This window comes from Orbicella faveolata, unplaced genomic scaffold (assembly GCF_042242905.1).
Source record: "Orbicella faveolata isolate gen_17 unplaced genomic scaffold, um_ofav_v1 contig_34, whole genome shotgun sequence".
Classification (NCBI taxonomy): Eukaryota; Metazoa; Cnidaria; class Anthozoa; order Scleractinia; family Merulinidae; genus Orbicella; species Orbicella faveolata.
In genome coordinates, this window is record NW_028301563.1 from 32,974,250 (window position 1) to 33,002,008 (window position 27,759).

Sequence of the window (27,759 nt, forward strand, 5' to 3'; positions counted from 1 at the left end):
CTTAATATAGCGGTTTGTTGTTGATGGAATGATGTGTGCATGTTTGCACGTGGCGGGAACGTGACGGGTACAGCAGCAGCGAAAGTGGAGACAGTAAGTCTGACGAGGATTGTGCAGATGATACAAGTGGTTTCAATATGGTTAATTATACACATTAGTCTCCAAACAATCTCTGGGAATGGGATTTTAGATTTGGTAACTGGGATTTGGACTAAATTTAAGCTAGGAACTGAGATTTGGCAAAAATTTGGGCTGGGAACTAAGATTTGGTACCCCCCTTCATGACCCTCCTAGTAAGTCGATCCCTTGTCACTTTGTTATCGAGGTTTCAATCAAGTTAAAAATTACATGTGTTCGTAAGCTTAACAACTCCTTAAACTATGCAGTCGACGTCATAAAGTGCTTTCTTTTATTTCACTGAGCTTCGAAAATGTGTGTTCTATTTCTGGCTTTTAAAATCAGTAATGTCTTCCAAAATGTATCTCTACCACTTCACAGGAGATTTTTTTCTGCAACTGCGTCTACTATTTTTATATTTTCTCAGAAAACTGTCCTTTAAATGGGCATTCTTAGGTCACACACTGTTCTGTCACAACTTGTCTGTTATTCTTTGGGCTACAATGATACTAAGAGGATTTCGGAGTGATTTTACTTAACGCGTGAAATAGTTGCTACACAATTAGATACCACTGGACTATTATTTCCTGGTTTTCTTGTGTTAATTTTGACTCTTTTTGATCAATTATTAGCTTTATTTCACGGGTTAATTAAATCACTCTAGCAAGAAAAATGTCAAAGAATTGAATAAAATGCGTTACTATAAAAAATGCAGCAAAGCAAGCTGATTAAAGAGGTAAACGCTCATGGCACGCTTCCTTACGGGTACAAAATTTAAGAGTCATAGTCTATAAGATTTAAACTTTGGCCGGCCACCGTACCTCACCGATTTTGCTGAAATTTGGCATGCAATCTTGTTTTAGAGTCCTAACTACGAAATGGATGTTAAAAAGTTCCAGTTCTTTTTACTTAGGAAAATATCGAGAAGGCCGATTTCGAGTGACCTTGGCGGCCCGCCAATATGGCGCATCGAAGGAGTTCTTGTTACTTCAATCCTGATCCTGCCATTGTAAGTTCTCGACAATTCTTGTGACAGACATAAAGAACTATCCTTCTTTGGCTTATTTATTAAAATAAATCCGGTAAATGATAAGTTTGAACGACTAACGGCCAAGAAGCACGAAGGTATATTTTCTTAGCTTTGAAAAGTCGTAAATTTACTTCAAATTAGAAGGGTGATATCTGCGGTGTTATCTCGATTGAGAAGTAGCCAGTTACCCAGAGTGTAGCTTAGTTATGGCTAATTTGATTCCATTAATAAAAATTTGGGGGAGTTGAAACAGCGTAGACTGAAAAATTATATTATCAGTAGTAATTTGGTCTTTTCTGCGGAACAGCTTGTTAACCCAATATTAGTCGAGGAAGATAGGAAACGATTCCTGTCGCTTAAATAATGCAATTTCCATGTTTTCTTACTTATGTGATTCAAAGAGCTGTGTTTGAAAACAGGTTTCAAGATTGTGTGCGATTTTCAGCGAAAATTTTACACCGTTCACTTTGTTGTTGCACTGTAAACAGTCTACACTGACATTCCAAAGTACAGATTTGAAATCACCCAAATGCGTGAACATGTACCATTCAAGTGCTTATTCAGTTGATTATCTTTTTTAAAATTCCTCTTACTCTATCGGGATATTGAAATCACCTATCTTCTGGCATGAAAAGTATGTTTGTTTCTACGCAAAACAATGACTGTCGATGAAATACGGCGAATGAATTTGTGACAAGCTCCTGTGAAATGAACATCGTGAGGCGCGCTATATCACTAATTAAATTTATTCATTTGGTCATCTGACATTGTGCAAATGCTATATCTAAGTTAACGAAACCGATTTTTAGGTTTAACAGTTACAGTAGTATCGAGTAGCACGTTTTAGAAGTATTTGTTGGTTGAATTGCAAGTTTATTTATAATATTAGTAACGATGATATGATACCGTAAAGTTGGTATGGAGATACGGTCAGTGTAAAATATGGGCTGCCGACTGTGGACTGCGGACTACGGACTGGGTGTAAAACACGTACTGTCAAGGTATAACTAACACGGCGTTATCTTTTAGAAGGATCTAAGTTGTTCAAACTTGATGGTTTATTAATGACCGAAGAAACGGTCAGATGATACTTTCCGTCTAGCTGTAAATCTACATTTTTTGATCGCTCGGAGTGGGGTGTAGGGGAGGGCCAAAATGTTGTTGTTGTTGTTGTTGTTTTATAGTGGTCAATGTGCGGCTTAGCTACACCTAGCTAGTTCACAGCTAGGCCGCGGATGTCCGTCTGCTCTGCAGCAAAATGTGACTACAGCGAAAGGTAACTCTTAATGAGGAAACAAAAATAAAGTTTTGCAAAACTCTAAGGCAAGTTGTTTTGCAAGTTATCACAATGCAACTCTTATATCATGGACTCACAGAAGACGTGGTTGAGTGGTAGCAGGAACACTCCGATACCATTGCGATTAACACACCAACAAACGCAGCTTTTCGTTTTCCTTGTTGAGCAGGCACTTCCAGTTTAAACGAGCGACAAATTTCTCTTAGTTTACTGATTTTTAATTTACTTAGCCTCTGTGAAGTGACGAGGTCGCAAAGATTGTAACCATCGTACATGACTGGGTTCTTGGGCTGTATCTGCTCCCCTACATTTCGTAAGGTTGCCAGCGCTTCTTCAGCTGCTTCATAGTCTTGGTCGGAAACTGACTGGGCTTCTGAGTTTTCGCATTTTGCCCGCCGTGAAAAGAAACTTTGAATTTGCGTGGAGAACAAAACCTGTTCGTGTGAGAATTGTCTCTGACCATCAACATCTCGAGGAATTTTCATTTGTCTTGCCACTGTCACATAGTTTCCTGCAGTAAGTTGAAAACCCCTGCAAAGAGCATATACTTGTAATTAGGGAAATACCGTTAGAAACGTTATAGTGGGGTATATACCAAAAGCAAAACTAAAAACTTTGAGCAAGGCAGACTGATTGCGCAAAAAAGTCATGCACAGCGATCAGCCCAGGCAAAATTCCCTGTCGCATCAGAGAGTAGGTACGATCGAGAAAAAAGAAAAAAAAGAAAAAGAAACATGGTCACCCTCAGTGTAATAAGTCGTATGGTACTCTTCTGATGGTCCGCTTAGTTTGATTCTTCATGTCAACTATGCGAACGGCAGGATGTCCTTTCCCCAGACGAAGATTACCCACTCAAGAATATTCCGCTTCAAGTCACTTCCCAGCTTAGAACCCAGATTACCGGGCGCTAAGGATAAGTCGTATTTTCTAGGAACCGTCGATACAGCGGGTATAGAACATCAAATTATGGGGCGAAAATGTTTACAATGAAATAGATAAGTAATTAGAATCAGTACCTGCTCTTGCCTAAAGAAGCTGAATTTCGCTTTTAAGCGGAACATCGATAACGTTGAAACCTTTGAGATGTGGCCTTGTATCTCTGGTGCATTGTGAAAGCGATACGCACTCCCTTGATGCTATGCTTTGTCCGCAGCTGTCCGTAACAAACTTCGAAAACCCACATCTAACCATTGTTACGTCATCTTTGAGTCGATGAAGGCCATTCAGAACTGGAAATCGAAGACCAAATCAAAAGCTCTGAAATAAAAATCAAGAAGCACAAGTATACATTGAATCTCTACGAGCAATTCAGTTATCAAGTAATCAATTTGAGCTCAACTTTTGTTCTGTTACCCTCTTAAAAGCAAAAACGCTTCTGAGGTACGCTGAGGGTACGGGTAATATTGCTAAAGAAATAAAGATAGAAATAAAACAAAACCACTTACCTTAATTCAAACCACAGCAAGGAAAATTCTTCACCCTGTTCACGGTACGATTGAGTGAATAAACTTAATTAGCGGATGCGCGCGCTGCAAGTTAGCGAACGGGAAAGGATGTACATTTCACATCAGCTTGGCGATCAGTCATCCTCGTGATGTCCACGACGTTCATCGTTCAGGCTTCAAATTCTACCCGGATACACAACTGTTTCAATTCACAATAGAAGCTAAGGTGGGTGATTTTTATATGCCATCTAGAGAAAGGGGAGGACAAAGGGGAGTTTAAGAGGACTTAATTTGAAACGTGACGTAATTTGTATATTTGTACTCAACAGTGATTGAAATTATGTCGGTCGGTATTTCCGCGATAGTTTGTAGTCACGTAATCTGGATACCATTGACCATTTTTTTTTTCGATATTGGAATGAAAATTGAGTTCCTATGTTCTGGGTGATTTCCAAAATACTTTGATTTGGAAAAAAGAAATCGAGTGTGTGTTTATGAAGAATGTTTACAATTTAACAACAAAATGGTCCATGTCAGTTCAAGATTTCTCCAGAAATCAAGTATCAACATTTTTTTGACATGTCTTAAGACGTAGGGTATTTGTACCATATAAACAAGAAACATGGAAATAACTTTATTTAGACGACAGGAATAGCTTTTTTCATCTCTCTCAATTAACATCTGCCGTATTCCCTAAACGGACTGGTCCTCAGCAATGGCTGAACTGTTCAGACTGTCACTGGTGCTATATTTTTTTTATATCCACCGTTAAATTTCCCCTATTTTTTATTAAGGAAATCAATTATTCAATAAACAAGCTGTGTTCAGGGTAAATGGCTGGTTCTTAATCGAGATAACAATGGAAATATCAGCCTCCTAATTTGCAGTAAATTTGCGGCTATTAAAAGCGGCGTAAACATAACTTTGAGCTTCTTGGCCGTTGGTCGTTCAAACTTATCATTTTCCGGATTTATGTTAATCAATAAGACAAAGAAGGATAGTATCTGTTACAAGAATTGTCGAGAACTTACGATGGCAGCATCAGGATTGAAGTAACAAGAACTCCTTCGATGCGCCATATTGGCGGGCCGCCAAGGTCACTCGAAATCGGCCTTCTCGATATTTTCCAAAGTAAAAAGAATTGGAACTTTTTAACAACCATTTCGATGTTAGGACTCTTAAACAAGCCCGCAAGCCAAATCTCAGCAAAATCGGCAAGGTACCGTGGCCGCGACCTTTTTACATAGCTCGAAAATAACTGAGTATGACTCTTAAAGAGCTTCTACAAAGAAAGAAATACGGCCTAACCCAGAACATGAATTGAATTATTCATGAACTGACAAACTCTAAAACTGCGAGAAATAAGAAAATAGAAAACCGTTCCTTTCTAACCCCCTTAGACACTTACCTAATACTATGTTAAGTAGTCCACGTGAGTACCTAGTGCATCGTCAAAATGCAACAAGCTATAATAACCACAATTAAACACGGTGGAATTTTATCGGATACCAGCCCCAAAGTAGAGGCTTTGTGATTGTCTCAGGTCCATACAAACACTGAATCTTTAACCTTGCATAAGCTCTCTCGTCACAGCTCAATTGTTTAGTGGCCCCACTGAAGGTCACCGCTTACAGAAAGTTCGCTTGCATATATATTAAGTTTAATCCACGCAATATCTGGCGGAGTCAAAACTAGATTACTTTGTATTTTTAGATTTTATTTGTTCGTTTCTGTTTGTCTGTGTCTCGTTTCTTTTACCCGTACACAAACTCCTTCCGTCTCTCCATCTTCCATTATTCTTACCTTCTTACCCTAGAGCACTCAGCTCCCAGTAATGACAATATATCACGAACATATAAACAGCACTGCAACCTATAGACTAAACGCGATTATACACAGGAAGCTACAACAAAATATGCGTACAGGAAGGCAATGGGAAATTCCGCCATCAGCTTCGAACCAAATTAAAAGAAACAACTTTAGTCAAAATGAAATAGAACACACATCAAATGAATAAACAAACTCACAAATGATCAAATTAGCCAAGAAATACATCAATCAATTTAAATCCATCTCCTAATGTGATGACCTAGTGTCTTGAAACAATAGAAGAATAAACGAAGAGCTTAAGAAGGTCTAAGAACAGGAAGATCAACAAGCGAGTCTTATGACAACAAAATAAATGACGACTCTGACGAAAATAACCGTTTTCAGATGATTTTATCGTCTATGGAAGAAAATGATCGAAGAGAACGCCTTCGTAACTTTCAAATCTCTAGTCACTTTACGAGTTTTCCTCTTTAAAAAGATAAGCTAGAATTCGACATAATTTCCTCTATAACTACTGCGTTAAAATTAGATTGGCATGAAAACAATTCAAAATAGAAATGAGCTGAAAATTTGCTGCAAAGCGTAAATTCGAAAAGCGAAAATAACAACGTTAATCGATCAGAATTGAAATGTGTAAAGTTTAAACTGAAAAATTTGATAAACTTAATTTTGGTTTCTTGTGAAGTATATGTGAGCACCGCGGAGGACTGGGCAGAGGGGACATGGGGTAGAAAAATGTATCTCTACCACTTCACAGGAGACTGGTGTCTGCTACTGCGACTTCTATTTTTATATTTTCCCGGAAAACGGTCCATAAATGGGCATTCTTAGTTCAAAGACTGTTCTGTCACAACGTGTCTGTTATTCTTTCGGCCGTAATAATACTGAGTGCATGCAGGGTCAATAAGGTGTCAATCTCAGAGTGATTTTACCTAACCCGTGAAATAGTTGCTGCACAATTAGATGCTATTGAATACAAATTTCATGGTTTTCTTTTATTAGTTATGACTTTTTTGACTTACTGCTATAGTAGATGTTGTTTCACGGGTTAAATGAAATCACCCTGCTGAGGAGAAGGGTTAAAGAAAGATAAAAATGCGTTACCATCAAAAAAGGGGAAATAAGCAGATTAAAGAGGCGAGCGCTCATGGCACGCTTCCTTACTGTTACAAAATTTAAAGAACGTCCACGTGCACAGAGAAACAAAAACCACCAGGCTAACTTACAGAGTGAATTTAATTATTCTTGAACTGAATAACTATACAACAGCCGAGAAACAAGGATATAGAAAACCGTTCTGTTAAACTCCCCTCGACACTTCCGCAAAGCCTCTCCAGCCGCAAAAAAACACCTGATTATGTTTAGTAGTCCACGCGAGTGCATAGTGCATCACCAAAGTACAATAAGCTAAGATAACAACAATTAAACACAGTCGAATCCCATTGCATACCATAACCCGTAACTACACGCATCGTGGTTTTCTCAGATACGTACAAACACTGAATCATTAACCTTGTGTAAGCGGACAGCTCTCGTCACAGCTCAATTGTTTAGTGGCCCCACTGAAGGTCACCACTTACGGAAAGTTCTATTACATATATATCAAGTTAGTCCACATTCTAGCAGAGTTGATGCTAGATTTTACACAAAAGGCGTTCAATAAATACAAAATACAAATGTAATGGCAAATTCCGCCCTTAGCTTCGATCTAAATCAAAAGAAACGAGACTCGGTCAAAATGAAAAAAAAAAAAAAAAAAAGCAAAAAAAGCAAAAAAACACATAAAATGAACAAACTGGCAAATGATCAAATTAGCCAAAAAAAATACGCCAATCAATTGAGACCCATCTCCTAATGTAATGACCTGGCTTGTCTTCAAACAATAGTTAAGAGCAACCGAAGCACTTTAGAAGGTCAAAGTTCAGGACGAACAACAAGCGAGTCTTAACACAGCAAAATAAATGACGACTCTGACGAAAATAACTTGCGACCCTTTTCAGATGATTTTATCATCTATACAAGAAAATGATGGAAGAGAACGCATACGAAGCTTTCAAATCTCTAGTTACTTTCTGAGTTTTCCTCTTTGAAAAGATAAGCTAAAATCCGATATAATCTCCTCTATAAGGGTTGAAATTCAATTGGCATGAAAGTAATTCAAAATACAAATGAACTGAAAATTCGCTACAAAGCATAAAGTAGAAAAGCGAAAACAGAACGTTAATTGATCAAAATTGAAATGTGTAAAGTTCAAACAGGAGCCATAATCGGGGACGGAGACCGTAAGCGCGCGCCATTTCTAGTATTGGGGTTGTCCCCATGATATGGGACAATAATTCTATTTTTAGAACAAATTGCGCCATCGCCTGCGGCACACGCGCGTACATGCTGCGAGGATTTTTGCGGATGTCGCGCGGGGGAAATGGCGTCCGAAATTCCCGAAATTTTTTATGTTTTTGGCCCACAACTCAACGCGTTTACGTCTGTTGGAATTTTGCTTAAGTATTTTCGTCGTAAGCTGCTCCAGTTTGAGTGAAGTAAGACAGTGTCGAATTTAGGTATGTTCCGCTTTAAGCTTAGATATATATCGCTGACCAAATTGTGTTCCGATGGATGCTTCTTTTACAAGAGCTGTACATTACTCCACTTTAAATTTCACATATGTTAAAGATTAACAGCTTTTCCATTACACAACAAAAAACTAGCTCGATATATTTAGATATAGCAGAGCTTCAGGACCTCATAGTTTCCTAGCTCCTCTTGCCACACGCTTTCGAGGAATTTGCCAGTCTATCGCGACCGAAAAGTAAAACAACATAATTGCTAGTTTGAGTTTCGCCTGAATTGTAAGCAACGCTTGATGTTTCATTAAGGCCCAATAACTTTACGTCCGTAGATACCGCTCAGTTTTATTCGTGTAAAAATCCAGTAAATTCTCTGTTGTCGATGAATGAGAGCGCCCGCCGATGCGTGTTTTGTACAGTCAGTAAACATGACAAATTGTACTTCCGCCGCTCTTTCGTGTGAAAGCGTACATCGAACTCAAACAATAACTCTATAGTTTTTAAATATGTTTAAGCTTGATAAATTTTTGAGAACATATTAAAAGCTAAGCTGAAAATATGCGAATAAAGCAGAAATAATCAGCAAAGTTACGATGACGCTTTCTTTAATCAACTTCGAATAACTATTTCGATTTTGTTGATCGAGTTATCAAACTCCTTGTCTATTTCCATTTTCGCAGTGTAAAACTTCACTATGCTTATGTTGAAGAAACACACATGATGTTAGTAGCCTTTTTTGCGTTCGTGAAATTTGTTGCAGCATCTCAGCAGAAAAGATAACGAAAGAAATTTTTGTCAAGATTTGTTGACAATTGAAAACAACGACTCGGACTTGAAAGTGCACGAGCCGCACTATGCAAATGAGCTAATGGTACGGGTCAGACTTTCCTTTCAAAAACTTTTGCAAACTCACCAAACAAGCAGAAACAATAAGAAACCATCTAAACAGGTTTTGGTTATGATTAACCATTGTCCGAGAAACTCACAAATTAACTCGATACCAGAGTAGAGAGTTTTCTTGCTATATTCTTAAGTCAGAACAAACACAAAAACATACGCGTAAGCTTACAACTAGCGCGAGCAGATCTTATTATTCATTCCCAGCGCGAGATTGAAGTCTTGTTTTCGACCCTGAAAAACCCACCTTTTCCGTTGGCTCAGAGCATAAAACTACATATAAGCGCCCTGGTTCTTAGTCCCTGTCTTATTCCCTGCCATCGCTGTGAAAGATACGCAAGAGAATCTCTCAACTCTCACCATTTGATCATGCAACGTGACAACATCCACACGAGAACCCCCGACATGTGCGTGGATCCGCGCGGATATATGACGTCAGGATGGCGCAATTTGTTCTAAAAATAGAAAAATTGTCCCATATCATAGGTGCGCGCGGATCTCAAGACTTACGGTCTCCGTCCCCGATTATGGCTCCTGGTTCAAACTGGAAAATTTGATTAACTTAATTTTGGTTTCTTGTGGAGGATACGGGGGCACTGCGGGGGACTGGGGAGAGGGGACATGGTGTGGGGTCGGTAGTTTTCATTGACAAAGCAACAGCGATAATGATCAGTTCAGTGTTATTTAAAACAATTCTTGTATTGTAAATTGATGGAAATAAAATACGCTCCTCGGATAGGAGAAGTATCGTCAATTTCTAAGGAATCCGTCATATTTTCTGACACTGGTCATTTTCCTCTCCCTGTCATCCTCAACCTCGTCACTTATACGCGTCACCCCCAAGATAACTCATTTTTTTGTGAACGTGCTGTTTAAAATTTGTTAATATCCTATAATTCGACATGTCCTAACAGGTACATTACAGTCACGCATTGCCCTTGTGATGATTATAATGCGCATGAGAGTGAAGTTCCCTCTCAGTCGGAGCAAGATGTCGTCTGAACACCAATACGCGATGCACTTCTTTCTCATTTTTTTGATGATTTGCCTGGGCGCTTCAGCCACTGAAGGTATGGTATCTACTCTCAGTTGCATTCTCTGAATGTAAACCTTAATTCAACTTCTCACGGCAAGCTCAGGCGTTTTTATGTCTTGTTGATCAGAGAAGAAGCGAACTGAAAGATAGGGGAGGGGCGCACAGATCAAGGAAATTGAGAATTAAATCTCTTCCTAAAGCAATCAACATGTCCATTCCTAGGATATCGGCTGCGCATTCAGTTAAAACTTTGTAAGTGCGATCATTTTGAAGAAAAAAGTTTTTTTTATTCCTTTACAGCACTCGGATTCAAGGCCGGAAAAGACAACGTAACAACAAGCTCACCAGGGCTGTTCGGTTGTAAGAAGATTTACTTTCAACCGCCATTTTACGGCGGACAGCAAGTAACGGTTCTCGCCTCAGTTGGCCATACCGTGAAGAGCCAAACCCCTCGGAACGGCGCTGCAGTCTGGGTAGAAGATGTTAAAGCGAGTGAATTTACAATCTGTGTTTTAGAATTTGCTAACGGTTCAAATAAGTCCATTGAGGTAAACTATCTCGCGTTTGAAACGAAACCCCATGGATCTCAAACTGGCACCGCATCCTTAAACTCTTGGACAACTGGAACGGAATGCAAGAGGATCGATTTCCAGCAGGTTAGAATTTGTTTTGTTAAGTGGTTTAGGAAGTAAAGAGATATATAAAAAGTTCATGAAAAAGGGAGCCTCGATTGTGGATGTGGATGTAAGAAAGAAAAAATACAAAATACAAAATATTAATATCGTCAGTTAACCCTAAAAAATGATGATTGTAGTATACGAATTAATCTACGCAGTATGACAAAAGATGAAGAAATAGTGTGCAGAAATTTTAGATCAACTGAAGAATTAAACCTGGCCATACACTCAGAAATTCCTCAAAAATGCAAGAGACAAACAAAGAAATGCCAAAAAGTTGCCAAATATTGGCAGAAACTGCCAAAGACGGTTTGCCAGTCTTTTTCGTGTGCAGAATTTGTCAAAAAGTTGCGAATATATTTAAAAGGAATTAGTGAGGAAAAAAGTTTTATTTTATGCAACGAGGTTGTTTAAAGCATCAAAAGCGCCGGTCTTGGTTACCAAGGCGAGGTATTTAGCGTGAAATCACGATTCTAAGAACGAGAGTTTGCGTGATCGTTCACTGGTGCGACAAAAAAAAACAAAAGTGACCTTTTAATCATGTTGCAAAATCATTGCCGCAATCTACGGAGCTAAAGACAAGCACAAGTCTTTTTCAAAGTGAAAATGAAGTTTCTCCCTGCTTTGAACTGAAGTACAACTTTTTAGAGAGATATAAGAAGCCGCTTACGATTCCGAGTACCAGAAAACAACAAAACCATAACGGCTTGGACAAGAAAACGGCCGAAGCACTGAAACGAAGGAAATCCGCAAGGCAAAGTTCAGCAGCCGAAGAAGCTCCAGTGCCGATTGTGACATATGTAGAAGACGAAATCAATGGCAGCTTTCAAGGAGAACGTTACCTCACCAACTACAAAGAAAAGCACAGCTACAGTACAGCATTCATTTTGAGTATCTAGGCCATCTCTTAAGCGTCACAATTAATGTTTCTGGTATCATGTTATCCTCACTCCAGTTAAGAAACCAACATCAAAATATCTTGTATAAGATGGTTCCACTCGGACGAAATACACTTGCAAAGTAGACGTTGGACATCGCCTCAATTGCGTCCTTGGATGGCAAATTCACAAACTCAAGCGGCTGTAAAACAGTCATACTCAAAGCCTACGCGACGACTTTCATCCGCTTAAAATCTCGGAGCTGAAAGGTCACGCTAACCCAGATTCAACTGCAAGTTACAGCCTCTGGAAAAACGACGAAGGATGTCAAACAAGCTGGCTGGGTTTGCATTTAGTGCTACTTCTTAACTGGGGCATCGTTTAACAACTCCTCAGTTAATATTTCTATCAACTTCCAATCTGGTACAACGGCAGTTCTCGATCGGCGGTAAGCCTTTTTGCTACGAGAAATACATCTCGACTTTATATTCTTGACTCGATGTTATTTCGAAGAATTTGAACACTGAAAATTTGTCTGGTATTCAAATTTTAATTTGAGTGCTCAAATAGTTCTCTCTAAAACTGTTTTCTCAACGTTGTTGAATCCCAGTCAGTGCTCTCTTGCTTTACTTCGCGATTTGTGCGATATCGGTTTCTCGGGTGAATCACGAGTCAGGTAATCAATCTTCTTGACTGAAAATTGTCAATCATCTGCCCTTTTCAAACGTGAGTTGTGGAAACGCTGACCATTAAAATATAGCGTGATAGCTCAGCAGAAAGTACTGGAAACAACAGCGTCAGAGGATAAATATCTAAATTCGGAATATTTCACATTAACTGAAGAAACGTACTAAAGAGCCGCCTCTCTTGATGAGAGGTTGCCTCAAGTAAAACAATTGTAATTCAAAAGTTGCCAAGCAACATAAGGCAAACCCTAAACACAAAACTGTTTCAATACAATCGAAAAACATGATGTTACTATGTTGAAATTTGTTGAAATTAAGAAGCGCTTATCAATTGAGACTAACTACAAAGATTATTTTTCCTCATCAAACGTAAATATTCCTGATGCAAAAGATCAAAACCGATTAACAATAAGCTGATTAGTAGTTCTTGGATTTAAGCGTATTGCTCCCCATTTAAATAATTAAAATATCCTCGGCGGGCTCTCATTGTGAAAATATTTACACTTTCTGCGGCGTGTAACGTGTTGCGTGACTCACTTTTGAATATTTATTTGATATTTGAGGCATTTTGTATTTTTACCATCTTAAACGTTCCGTCAGTTTTTCGAAAGATCTGTTGTAATCTCAAAATGTCTGTAGGTTGAAGAACCTTAGAAGGCTCAAGCAAGTATTAACTCATTCTCCCATTATCGGTCATTTGCTTTCCCCTGATCCGTTCATTCGATCATTCTCTGACCCACTCACTCGCTTAATTTACTCATCTTAACTTCTCTCATTATTTCATTTCAGCGGTTTTCGACTCCACCAACTATATTCGTAACTGCTAGTCACCAAGTTCCCAAGAGACCTCAAGATGCCATGGCCGTGTGGGTGGAGGAGTTGCGCGTGGACAATTTCAAAATTTGTCTCAGAGAAGCGAAGATTTTCGATGGACCCCATAAAGGCATAAAGATAGTGAGTAAATTTAAATTTCGTTTTCTGTCAGTTGTCATTCTAATCGATTAGGCTTTGCCAAAGATATGCACTTCATCAAAGTTGAATAAAAATCATGATGACCCCTGACTAAAGAGCAGTATTCGGAAATATTTACATGCGTTACAATGTTCCAAATATATCAGAGGTCAACTTCCCATGTGACGTGCCTGATTATCGTCCAGTTTCAAGCTGTTCCAGATGAGTCTTTTTTGTATCGGTATTAAACATCAAACGTTGGCTTCCAAAAGAAAATAATAGAAAGAAAATATGTTTTTGGTAGCTATCATGATGAACTCCAAGCTACTTATAACTCTTATAGAAACCATGTGGTAGAAACCATTAATAGGCTCAACTAATCTTCAAGCAGCTAAATGCATACACGAACAGAGTTGCTTCTTTTATAGAATTTTTTCCTGAAAAAAGGGGCCGGTTATATGGTAAATGATATCTGTTTCCTCTAGCTTCATAAATATCTTTTGATTTCAAATGAATACGTCGCTGAAAGTCTGATTTGCACGAGCGTATAAAAACGCTAAGTCCTACTAAATCTTTGCGTATCTTGCTCAAAATTGCTCTTATGCGCTGGTTAAAACAATCCTCAGTTTATAGGTCTGAAATGAAATGGCATATGGTTTTATCTACAATTTCTTTCTTTTTTTTTCTGCAGAACTGGATGGCATTTACATATCTGAGTGTTGACAATTTTACCATAACCGACAGTCTCGTGTTTACCAATACAAACTCACCATCTGATCAGGATAACTACGCTTTCTGTCAAGTAAGAATAATTATTGCCATCCCGTGGCATTATTGTTTCTTATCTAAATCCTCTTTATAATAGGGCATCAAAAGGGCAACAACAGCAATGTTTGCATAACAATGGAGGAAGTTAAAATTGACTGTTAAACATGGAACTGTTTGAGCTGTGGGTCTACAAAATCTGTCATAAATAGTTTCTGAGACCCAATTTCATCTTCGGTGATCAATTGATCGATCAAACATACTTTTCGTCTTGTTCAAAACAAAGTTGCTCTGTTTGGAATCTAAACATTGGAATCACCGCATGATAAATATCAATACGAATTATTCATCAACCTTACCTCTAAAAGAGACTCGCAGAAATACAGTCGATATTCAATTATTTTTTTTCTTTTACATTGCAGACAGTGAACTTCACAAAACCATTTTATGCTCGTCCTGTTGTGTTAGTGACGCCAAAACGCACTGACAACAACAACAAAGCTAACCTTTCTGGGTCACGTTGTAACGCTGTCATCGCTTGGGTTGAGGTAAGAAATACCTGTTGTGACCTTGTGATTTTCGCAAACACTCAGGTAACGGCACAAATATCCAAAGTTCCTCGGGACCAGTGAAGATTCTATGACATTGCGTAACAACGTAAATATAACAGTTTGTATGGGAATGTAACAATTGCATGTAACAGCTCGAGATATGGAAACAAAATTCAATGAAAACAATTACTTTATCTCTTCTGTTTGTAACTTGTGTTTCTATTCTGTTTTGGGGCCGTTTCAAAGCGATTTCAGCAACTTTTAGTTTCACTGTAACTTTCGTTTATATGAATTCTTTAAAACTAATCGGGCTGTATAGCAACTATTGAACAAGGCCGGGTTTAATTAATTCATCTTTGATTTTATTCAGCATACATCTACAACTGATGCACAAGTGTGTATGAAGAATTACAATAGCGACGCCAACAATAAAGATGTTATCACTGTCGACTACATGGTCACTGGAGGTAGGCAAAAAGATTCCATCTGGAGATTGAAAAAGCACTTGGTATATTCAGCATTCTCTTTCCTGTATCCATTTTCCCCCTCTGCGATGTTGCTCATTGCTGTAATCTTTCTAAAAGCTTGCAAACCCACACTGGGAGGGCAGAAGTGTGGATAACTATCAAGCAAGTGTGTACTAGAACATCAGATCGTTTCGTGACAATTGTTTATATGTCTTGCCAGACTTGGATCCTTGCATCGACGTGACATGTCATTATCATTGCCTGTGTAAAGCGTTTGGACCAAATGATGCTCGCTGCGTTGCTGTTGACAATTGTCCATCCTATCAAGAACCAGTCTGCTCATCGAATGGCACAACATACGACAATGAGTGTTTGTTTCGACAGGAAATGTGCATTCAGCGACTGAATTTCTCTGTGCAACATCCTGGTAGTTGCGAAGGTTAGAAATTGTTTTACTCTGCAATTTATGGCGATGTCCAAGAGTAGGATGATGATTGCGAGGAAATAACCTGGGAAATTTAAATCTTTTGTACTGATTAGTGTTTTGTACTGTTATTTTTTTAAAGGATTTCCTTTCCAGCGAGGTCGCCGTCACATGCCACATATTCCTTCACTGGGATATTCTCATTGTGAAGTAATTCGCCTCAAGCCTTATGTGTTTTATCCTGACAAACCACTTGAAGTCCAGATCACTGTCAATCATGTTGACACCAGTGACAAGTCATATGTACATGATGCCGTTGTGTCGTGGGTTGAGAATGTCAGTTATGATCGATTCACTGCGTGTGTGATGGCGGCAGGCTACAATGAGCGAAAATCAAAAGTTAACGTGACAGTTGATTGGATGACGTACCAAGGGGCTCCAGCGGGTGGTGTTGCCGGGGAAGAACGGATATCACAATGGTGGACTGGAACGACTTGTAAATCTGTCAATTTTCCATCGGTAGGTACTTTTTCGTTTCATTTTACGACTCAAGTTCACGAACAATAATTTCAAATAACTTACAGTTATCAGATTTAGTTCAATATAATACTGTACGATTTCCCTTGGACTAATGGGACGAAAATGTCACCTATCACTCAGCCATTATAGCACTAACCCGCACTGTTTCCAAATCCTCGTTACTGTTACACAGCACTAGGGCAACAGCAACAACAACATCAGTAAGCTGAACGTCAACGGTAACAGCTTGTTTTTTTGTTTTCTATGCAGGGAAAGTTTTCAGTCATACCTTTAGTGTTTGTTACCGCAGTGCACTATCGTGCAGGACTCAAGCGTGACGCTGCCAGTGTGTGGATTGAAGACGTCACGCAATCCTCCTTTAAAGTTTGTTTGAGAGAGCTTCAGAACTACGCAGGATCTCACGACGATGTTTATACTGTAAGTGTCTGTACCTTTTTTTATGTACCAACCATAAGGTACTGAGAGATCTTTATCACTTACTTTAGCCACTTAACACTGGTCTTTTGCATTGGCAGCTAGGTCTCTAGCATACTTCACCATGGAGACATATAATTAAGAAATAGAATCTTGATTTAGACGTTTGCTTATGGATATCTCACTTAATACTATTTCCATCTCAATTTCTAGTTAACATTTATTTATTTTTCTCTTTTAGAAATGGTTGGCATTTTCTTTTCTCCACAAGCCTCTTTTTACAGAACATAGTTCAGTCTATTTTGCTAACGCCCAACATCCACCTGCAGATTACAACAATGCCTATTGCAAGGTTGGTATCTTTTTCGTCTTACAAGAGAGCTTGCCTAGAATTAATTTTTTAAAAAATTTAAGAGTTAGTGTACAGACCCACAGAACACTGAGCGCCAATTTAAACAATACTCACTCAGTAAGTTATTATAAAATTCAGTTTGCTAGTGGTCAAAGTTGAATAACACCCCGCTTACTTAATGAGAGTTTTTCTCTAGGATATCCGCTTTACTGAAAAGTACAACAGCACCCCAAATGTGTTTGTTTCCGCGAACCATTCGTCTAGCGGTGGAAATCGACAACCAGTACACAATGGAATAACTGCTTGGGTGGAGGTAATTCTGTTTCTTCACTTTATTAAGCATTTCCATTTAAACTGCATTTTTGTCACGCCAGTCGAACCAAATCTCGTCTATTTGAAAGAGTTCTTGGCTTCTTCCAATTTTCTCAGGCGGAACATCAATGCAGATTTAGTTTCGTACCCTTTTACATTCGTTATTTTCCATCAAATTAAATGTGGGGAAAATCGTAAAATACAAGATGGCGTCTCCAAGACAGCCAAAAAAGTTGAGAGATACCTACTAAATCCAAATGATATGATATTGATATGTCTTACTAGAACGAAAACCCAAGGGAGGTATGAGTTTGCTTTTTCTTCCGAAGAGTAAATAATATTTCAGAATATCACCGCGAGCGTTGTGAAAATTATATTTTCGACTTCAGTTTAGAGGACCACTGATTATTTTTGTTTTTTTTTTAGCAGTACATCAATACGACCGGTGTGCGAGTTTGTTTAAAAGAGTTGTACGACACAAAGTATGATCCACTGTCTATCTCATACACTGTCCTTTCAGGTACGGACGAAATAATTCATCGTTAATTTTACCAATGTCTTGATCAGTAGTTTAGCTCATTTAGTATTCATATTTTAGTAACTTTTGTCACTTACGCTGTTAAAAAAAAAAGATTTTATCAGGCCATTTCTTGAATTTGATTGTTAAAAGTTAATTTCATAACAAATGACGTCCAATGTTTCAGTCAGGAGTAAAAATAGCAAAACATTTGAAGGTTTATCAGAAACATGACAAGCAACTATTTCCTTTAATAACTTTCACTCAAGACGTTCTTAATGATTTCTCTTACTTTTTATGGATTTATTGTTGTTTATATCTACAGACATTTGCCAGCCAGGATGGACTTACTTTGGTGGTTATTGCTACTTTTCAAGCCCCGCATGCGCCACATGGTTGACTGCTGAGTCAAACTGTTCAGAGATGAACTCTGATCTGGTTACAGTGCACAACCAGGAGGAAAACGTATTTATTCAGCACCGTCATGCTGGTGATAGATCGTGGATAGGGCTGAATGACCGCAGTGTTGAAAGCTCTTTTGTGTGGACAAACAAAGAAATTAGCAGTTTTAGGTTTTGGGCTCCAAAGCAACCAAACAACTGGAACAACGAAGACTGTGTGCACACTCTTGGCGTGAGGCATGGATACACTTGGAATGACGTGCCATGCGATAACTGCTTCAACTTTACTTGCTTTACAGGTGATAAATCTCTTGCTTAATGCGGTTAAAATACATTGTAATCTACTAATAAAAAATAATAAACTCCCCACAATTTCTTTCGCGCTCAAAAAGGTTCCATGATTCATTTTTAAGATAGTTTGTTACAAACCAGTACTGTAAACATTATTCATGTATTTGATGACTCTCATTTTTTTCGAAATTTAATTTTTGCAGATCTAGAGGAATGCTCCACCAACACTCATAACTGTGACGTGAAAGCAGATTGTGTGAATACCGTGGGTTCATATTCCTGTAAGTGTAGAGCTGGATATACCGGAGATGGAAAAACTTGTAATGGTAAGAAATGTACCAACTAACCATCAAACAAACAACATATTAATGTTGATACTGAATTTAATAACAATCTCACTTTATTTTCAACAACTATGAAATTTCTCTTGCATTGATAGGCTTAGAAAAAACTGTAACCAACCGCACTTGTGCAGTAAGAAAGCTGATAGAAAAAAAGGTTCAACCCTGTAATAACTTTATTTTTTAACAGTTTCGAAGACTGCGCCAGTGGTTTATAACCACGGTAATGTAAATCATCCAAAAGCAAAGAATGAGTCAAAACGAGTGGAAAGTAAAACTAATCGTTTTTTTTTTCATTAAAATATTCTGTGCTTACCGTAAATTTTCGACGGATTGTTCTGAAGCTGTATGTTTCTTCTTCAGTTTCGGTGAAATGGTCAGACTAATGATAACGCAACGTTTATCCATATTTACTGTACTCCTTTTCACCTTGTTTCAGACATAGACGAGTGCTCTTCAAACTCCCATAGCTGTGATGTGAATGGTGTTTGTAACAATACTCGTGGATCTTACACTTGCGCGTGCAAACCTGGATACTCAGGAGATGGCAAAAATTGCACTGGTAAGTTATATCTGCTTAACAAGAACTAAAAAAATATTGCGAAATGAAATGACGCCACATGAAAATAAAGCTATACGTCTACAATGTGGGACGAGTTTTCTCCTGCTCCTAATTTTTGCGATTTTCAAGTTGCATTGTTTTCCACGACTTTACTCCATTGTCGAAATTATACAAACAAGCCTCACATGCAGAAATATGTTGATGCCATTTATTTAAAACGTCTCCTTCAATAAAACGATGAAATTGCTCATGGTACAATGCAGGTGTAGCTGCTAAAACTTGACAGAAAAGGATCGTCTGAAGGCACTACCAGCCAAAGTTGGGCAGGGCGTAATTGTTCCAAAGTGACTGGCTACTTGATTACCGTGAAGGTAAAGTCTGTATACGAGCCAAGTGGGTCATGCCTCCAGGCCAGAGCTTATCCTGGTTTCTGCGTAGCGAGAAGCGACAACGGATATTTCCATTCCCCCCTCTATGGGACGCTAGTCCATCGCAGGGTTAAACCCAACATTTAGTTCGCCGGTACCCATTTAAACACCTTGGTGGAGCGAGTTAAGTGTCTTGACCAAGAACAAAACGCGGTGTCTCCGGCCAGATGTCAAATCCGGGCCGCTCGATCCTGAGACGAGGTGCATTGACCATGCATGAGTCTGCCGCGCCTTACCGCGCCTTACCGCGCCTTACCGCGCCTTACCGCGCCTTACCGCGCCTTACCGCGCCTTACCGCGCCTTACCACGCCTTACCGCGCCTAACAGCTTACCGTAAAGAGCAACAAAAAACGCAGCAAATGCCACTTTCTGAAAATAACAAAATTTGATACCCAGCACGAAAAACCAGTCTTTCACAATCCCAAAATTAGTTCCCGCAGAAAAAAGCAAAAAATATCGCCGATCCGAAAAATCAAACTCCCGCAAAAATGTCGTGCCACACGGTAACCAATTTCTAGTATGTAAAATATATTTATGATTTTGAGTGAGCTCAGTCTCGTTTTGGATGTAACAGAAAAAAAAGAGTGGATATCCATTTTGGCTCTATTCACGGAAAAAAACCTCAAGGGTATAAACCAGAAATCCCAAAAAATGACATTTCTCATACGTTCTTTGGAAAACGAGTTCTTTTGATATGCAAACATGTTCTATTGACCGAGTAGAGCAGCATGGCTCTCATGACAACGCTCTACAACAAGGGTTATTTCCCTTGAGAGGTTTTATTGATAAACATGGTAAACCTCTAATCACGACACGTGCTATCGAATTTACGATTAAGTACTACTTAAGTACTACCAACGAAAACTCCTTACTTCAGAACATAAAACACTTTTTGCGACAAAGTACAAAATAATTTATCTTTGTTTTCTTTCTTCTTCCCTGTCCATTATTACCCACAGATATCGATGAGTGTGTCAGCGGTGTACACGACTGCCACCGTTCAGCTTCATGTACGAACACTGTAGGATCCTACACATGTACGTGTAACCATCCTTTATCAGGAGACGGAAAAACCTGCAGGTACACCGCGGCAGGTGAGTATTTCACGTTGATTGTGCTTCAATTCAGGTAGCAGTGGTTTAGAATTAAGTTCAACTTGTCCACCAAATATGATGTCAACAAAACAAACAAAAACTGAGATTTCTTGGTCATTGCTTTCTTTCTTGGGATGGTTTAAACAAAACCAATTCTCCAAAACTAACTCATGAATGATGCATCTCAGCCGCCGATGTTGCAAATTCGAACCACTCAAGGAACCAATCAGAATTCTCCTTTACAATTTTGATCAGTTTGCCATATTGGATGACCGTTACTGTTGCAACTAAAAGAGAACACGACTCAGTAATGTTGTTTGCTACCTTCTCGCTACTACAGACAAGCTTTTACATTAACATTAACCACACTTAGAAAGGACAGTAATGGGGTGTAAAGCTGAAACCGCCTACGTGGACTTTAACTATTAGAAGCTTTTTTCAATTCAATATTTAAAAAAGCTGTCAAATTTCGTGACATTATCTGCCGCTGGTTTTTCCATTGAGAACTCTAACGTCAGCGCTGAGCATTGGTAATGATATAACGTTTTCCTGATAAATACTATCCGAATATTTTCCTGTTCGGGATTTTAAATCATCTATTAAGAGTATTGATCACTGCGACCCAAAATTTAGAAGGAGATACTCCAGATAAAAAAAATATTTTAAGTTGCCGGTGGAATATAACGACCACATATAAAATATCTTTCCGAACAGACAGTACATCCAGTTTAGTTAGCGTCACATTTACGGTGTAAGCAATGATGGTCATCTTATAACTGGTGAAGATGACGGTGTTATTTATTCTTAGCAAAACCAACTTTCAAAACAGTCCACCAAAATAACTGCTAGGTACAAAATGGATCCAAAGAACGTTCTTATGTTATTTTTGCAGCGGGTCTTAAATATTCCAGCGTTGTGGGAAACAGCCAGAATTTTTTGACATGGCTGGATAAATGATTAAAGCCTGTGACTCGCCAATCTTCTTACTGGAATCGCTGTTACCAGGCAACTGTAAATGGCTGGTCTGGCTATACCTTCCATTCAAACTGTGACGGCAAAGGTCCAACTGTCACAATCATCCGTGTTGGAAAATATATTTTTGGAGGATACACAAGTGTCTCATGGAGTAACTGACATGATCAATTTCATCTTATCACAGGCGATCCAAGCTCAAGTTGTGAGTCAGCCATGATCATATTTTGCAATAGCCGTCATGGAGAAATATGGGAAAAGAGTTTGAAAAAGAATTTTAAAAATGGAATATTTACACTATGGTGGTGGTGCATTAAAATATTACTTGCTCTGTTTACGCACCTCTTTTCTGATTCATGACGATTTTAGGGAGATATCGAGAGGGAAGAACTTTATAGGAAGCGGTCCAAAGGCTTCGAATCATAAAGCAAGGAAACAAAAAAGGGTAATACCAAAGAAAGGCAAATAAGTTAATGATACTGAGAATTTTCTATATACCTCATCGAGATAAACAGGTCGATAGGAACAATTGCATTTTTATATGGCATGGTGGTCCTGGCTAACTGACAGCTTGACAGCTCGATATTAATTTTATGAAATTTATAAAATAGGGCGTAGAGATCATGTTCAGTCTGGAACTGGGGCAGCTATTTCCAGTCTCGCACCGGGCTTGCTTTCCCAGAATTGAAGTTATTAAAAACTCAGGGGACATTTAACATACAGGAACCAGAGAACTTAAGATTAACACTACAAGAAATAATACTGGGCTATAAATAATAGTCAAATTTTGTGAGCCAATCAAATTAACGTTGTCGGTAATACGTCCTTGATAAACTATTTAAAGTGTCAGTAAACATCATTAATGTTGGACTTCGTTTTCCATTGTGTATTTCAAATTAGGTTACAGTTGTTCATATCACTACGATTCAGCAGCCTTTCTCTTCTCATTGGTTAACAAGCCTGGTTGGCAGCCACTAAAGCTAGATCAAGCAGGACAGTATAGTTATCAAAGAAGCCATTCCATCTACACTTGCTCTTCCTCTGGGCCAAGATTTGGAGGAGGACAGGATATTTACATTGCCAACAACGCTGCATCAAGCATCAGCTCATACTCAAACCTTGGATGGACCTACAGCCCGCCAGCTGGTTACAGCTATGGATCCTCCTTCACACAATCATTCCTGGCGGGTAGTTACAACTTCCGACCTGACGAAGTTGAAGTCTTTTATGAAACTAGCTGAAGAAATCGCAGAGCTTGCAGTCTTAGTTTTACACACCCTGTACAGAACAACTAAACCATTGCAATTATATAAGGGTATATACAAACTGTTGGTAAATTATAGAAGCGCAATATAATCAGAAAATTTCAATATCACCGATGATATGTCAATCAATAGGTTAGTACAAAATAGAGTAGTCACGTATCCTTAGCCTAAGACAAACAGTTTACTTTGAGCGGATTACTTGTTTGGTAATTGCCATTAAAGGATAGTTTTATGGCTCCTTGTTATAACAAGCTATAACGTTAGCCGAGCTAATGACTTCTGCGAGAACTGAATTTTCTTTAAGACTTTCACCTCAGTCACGGTAACGCGGCGATAGGAGTAACGTTTCTCATTAGAAGTTTTTACTTCATGTTTTAATTAATACATATATTGTTTATCTACCAATCGAATAAAAGTAGATAACACGTGTGTGTGTGTCCAGAGTAAAACCTGAGTGGCCGAATGAAAAATTTAACGTTAACTGACTAAACTGAATTCGAAGTTTTGCTCGATAAATCCGTTGACATCTTTAGTAAAATTTGGGCATCAGTCATTCTGGTTTCACAAATCACAGTCTGTAGTTGTTGAACTACATGTGGTTCAGTAAAAAATGAACAAGGTAGTAGTTTGTAGTCACGCTATAACTTGTACACGACGGAAACGTGAAATTATTCCTTAAGAAGGAGAGTCTTGATGCTGAGTTTCAATTGATTGAATTCCGCGAACATCATACCAGGATAAGTTGCAAGTTACATGATTCCAGCTGGTTTTGATTTCTCATCTTATTCAAGTAAAGAGGATTTAGAAAAAACTATATTGAGAAAATATGATAGAGTAGGCATTTTTTGTTTGTAGTAATTATGAATTGCCTTTTGGGAGTGTTAACGTAGAAAATAAATACGTGTCAGACACACCGTTATAAAAACTTGTAACAATAAAATAGAGCAGGGTGAAAATAACGCGTTGTTTTGTGTTTGTGTTCGTTCATATCGAGGCGAAAAGTATTTTTTTTAATCACTTTTATTGTGAATTGCCAAAGTCTAATTGCCTCTGTTAAACCTGCCTTTAGGGAAATCATGGTAGTTATATTTAAAGTTTGCAATGAAGTCTTGAACTTGTTTCGGTACAACATGTGGAAACAACTCTTCAGACGGTGATCATAGTGACGACTGTGCCAACAATCGCTGAGATAGACCTCAATTCTATCTCAGCGATCGTAGCGCGACGGTTGACCATGTAATTTATCGCCAAGCGTCCTTAACTTTTATAGCAAGTAAAAGTTTAAAACTTTCTTTTATTTTAAATTTTGCATCAAAACTTGCTTACGACTTAACAACGATTTGAAATTGACTCGTTTCGCTCTCGACGTGCGTCAGAAATTTGAAGCAGTTAACAAAGTGATGTTAACAACTATTACAAGAGGCTTTTCTTGGAGTCATGACACTCAACTGCTTTGGACACTGCCGTCTTCAACGAGAGGAAACCCCTTGTACCAGCTTACTTGCCGTTGATTTAAAGTGCCTATGAAGTAAAAAATAATTGCTGCTGATTTGAAAGGCTTTTCAAAGTAAAGAAGAATGGTGTTTTCCTTTTTGGCAAATGTTTTTTCGTTTAAGAGATATTCACGTTTTTGTATTATAAGTGATGACGTCATAGGTGGTTCCACTAAAACAGTTCAACACTCAATCAAGAATATCTCTAGAAATATTAAAGCAGTGTTCTTTAAACTTGGCACCAGAAATGTAAATCACAAAAGAAACAAAATGACACCCGTCGTGCCGTTGCCATGACAACAGTTATGCCGCTGGTCCTGTTTTAATTAAAACTAACATTACCAGATTTCATCTTAAACAAGGATCATTCACTCCCAACAATCTAATGGGGAGAGTTAAGACAATATGGGAATCATGTGTGTTCCGAGCAAGACCCTCTGTCCCTTCTCGAAGGGTTGCAAATTGGCATATTTGGTTTTTCACAGAAAGAGACTGGAGCCAAAAGCGTTGCCATGGCAACAACACAGAAGGTGTCATTCTGTTTCTTTTGTGATGCACATTTGTGGTGCCAAGTTTGAAGAACACCACTCCAATACTTCTAGAGATATTCTTGATTCAGTGTTTTACTGTTAAAGTGGAACCACCTATGACGTCATCACTTTCCTCATTTGCATAATACAAAAACGTAAATATCTCTAGAACGAAAAAAGATATTCCAAAAAGGGAAACGCCATTCTTCTTTACTTTGAAAAGCCTTTCAAATAAGCAGCAATTATTTTTTACTTCATAGGCACTTTAAAAAAGAAACAACAACAATAAAACGATCGACAGCAAACGGGGTTATAGCGTGAGCAATAACGAACAGAAGACAACGAAAATTCAGTAAAGAAAAGCAACCGAATCTGATCACAAAAGACCTTAGAAAAATATAATTAGCCTGCTCGAATAGTTCGCCCGGCAGGATGTAGTGAGAAGAACTGGCTTAGCTTACCGGGAAATGCTCGAAGATTCTCTTTGCCCATTCAATAACAGTTCAAAATTCAGTTGAGATATAATAACCAAAAGCCTTCTGGTTCGGTCTATGCTTTATCATATCGCTGAACACGCGTTAGAGCGAGCGAATGATTTCCCTAGTAAGTCGATCCCTTGTCACTTTCTTATCGAGGTTTCAATCAAATTAAAAATTACAAGTGTTCGTAAGCTCAACAACTCCTTCAACTATGCAGTCGACGTCATTAAGTGCTTTCTTTTCTTTCACTGAGCTTCGAAAATGTGTGTTCTATTTCTGGCTTTTAAAATCAGTAATGTCTTCCAAAATGTATCTCTACCACTTCACAGGAGACTGTTGTCTGCAACTGCGACTACTATTTTTATATTTTCTCAGAAAACTGTCCATAAATGGGCATTCTTAGGTCAAAGACTGTTCTGTCACAGCGTGTCTGTTATTCTTTGGGCTGCAATAATACTAAGAGGATTTCGGATCAATTTTGGAACATTTCATTATCTTTTCAGGGTGTCAATCTCAGAGTGATTTTACTTAACCCGTGAAATAGTTGCTACACAATTAGATACTATTAGATTAATAATTTCCTAATTTCTTGTGTTAATTTTGACTCTTTTTGACTAATTATTAGCTATATTTCACGGGTTACATAAAATCACTCAAGCAAGAAAAATGTCAAAGAATTGAATTAAAATGGGTGACTATAAAAAATGCAGCAAAGCAAGCTGATTAAAAAGGCAAACGCTAATGGGACGCTTCCTTACAGGTACAAAATTTAAAGAGCTTCTACAAAGAAAGAAATACAGCCTAACCTAGCTAGAGCATGAATTTAATCAATCATGAACTGACAAACTATAGAACTGCGAGAAATAAGGAAATAGAAAACCCCTCTTTTTCTAACCCCCTTAAGCACTTCCCTAATACTATGTTAACTAGTCCACGTAAGTACCTAGTGCATCATCAAAATGCAACAAGCTGTGATAACCACAATTAAACACGGTGGAATTTCATCGGATACCAGCCCCAAAGTAGGGGCTCCGTGATTGTCTCAGATCTATACAAACACTGAATCTTTAACCTTGTGTAAGTTGACAGCTCTCGTCACAGCTCAATTGTTTAGTGCCCTTACTGAAGGTCAGCACTTACGGAAAGTTCGATTGCATATGTATATCAAGTTAAATCCACGCAATTTCTAGCAGAATCGAAACTAAATTACTTTGCAACTTTAGCTTTTGTTTGTTCGTTTCTTTTTGTTTGTGTCTCGTTTCTTGTACTCGTACACAAACTCCTTCCGTCTCCTCATCTTCCATTATTCTTCCCATCTTACCCTAGAGCACTCAGCTCCCAGTAATGACAATATGTCACGAACATATAAACAGCCCTGCAACCTATAAATGCGATTTTACACAGAAAGTTTTCAAGAGCTACGAAAAAATGTGTTCAAGAAGGCAATGGCAAGTTCCGTCATCAGTTTCGAGCCAAATTAAAAGAAATGACTCTAGTTAAAATGAAATAAAACACACATCAAATGAAAAAACTGGCCAATGATCAAATTAGCCAAGAAATACATCAATCAATTGAAATCCATCTCCTAATGTAATGACCTGTGTCTTGAAACAATACTTAAGAACAACCGAAGAACTTAAGAAGGTCTAAGAACAGGAAAAATCAACAAGCAAGCCTTAACACAGCAAAATAAATTATGACTTTGACGAAAATAACTTTCCATCCTTTCTCAGGTGATTTTATCATCTATGGAATAAAATGATCGAAGAGAACGCCTTCGTAACTTTCAAAGCTCCAGTTACTATACGAGTTTTCCTCTTTGAAAAGATAAGCTAAAATTCGACATAGTTTCCTCTATAACGGGGTTGAAATTAAATTGGCATGAAAACAATTCAAAACAGAAAGGAACTGAAAATTTGCTGCAAAGCGTAAATTGGGAAAGCAAAAACAGCACATTAATCGATCACAATTCAAATGTGTAAAATTCAAACTGGAAAATTTGATTAACTTAATTTTGGTTTCTTGTGGAGGATACAGGGCACTGCGGGGGACTGGGGAGAGGGGACGTGGGGTGGGGTCGGTAGTTGTCATTGACAAAGCAACAGCGATAATGATCAGTTCAGTGTTATTTAAAACAATTTATTTTGTATTG

General features: G+C 38.3%; 1 pseudogene across 1 annotated transcript in view; it reads left to right on the forward strand.

Moving 5' to 3' along the window:
• Nucleotides 1-10,501: 10,501 nt before the first annotated feature.
• Nucleotides 10,502-27,759, forward strand: part of LOC149105843 (uncharacterized) — a 33,594-nt pseudogene continuing 16,336 nt past the window's right edge. Inside the window, exons 1-17 of the transcript XR_016201488.1 lie at nt 10,502-10,872; nt 13,247-13,411; nt 14,100-14,210; nt 14,596-14,721; nt 15,095-15,191; nt 15,412-15,630; nt 15,758-16,134; nt 16,405-16,572; nt 16,811-16,921; nt 17,118-17,234; nt 17,663-17,753; nt 18,076-18,450; nt 18,646-18,768; nt 19,223-19,345; nt 20,734-20,868; nt 21,761-21,994; nt 22,741-23,724. The product of XR_016201488.1 is annotated as an uncharacterized LOC149105843 (transcript). The remainder of the gene's footprint in view (nt 10,873-13,246; nt 13,412-14,099; nt 14,211-14,595; nt 14,722-15,094; nt 15,192-15,411; nt 15,631-15,757; nt 16,135-16,404; nt 16,573-16,810; nt 16,922-17,117; nt 17,235-17,662; nt 17,754-18,075; nt 18,451-18,645; nt 18,769-19,222; nt 19,346-20,733; nt 20,869-21,760; nt 21,995-22,740; nt 23,725-27,759) is intronic.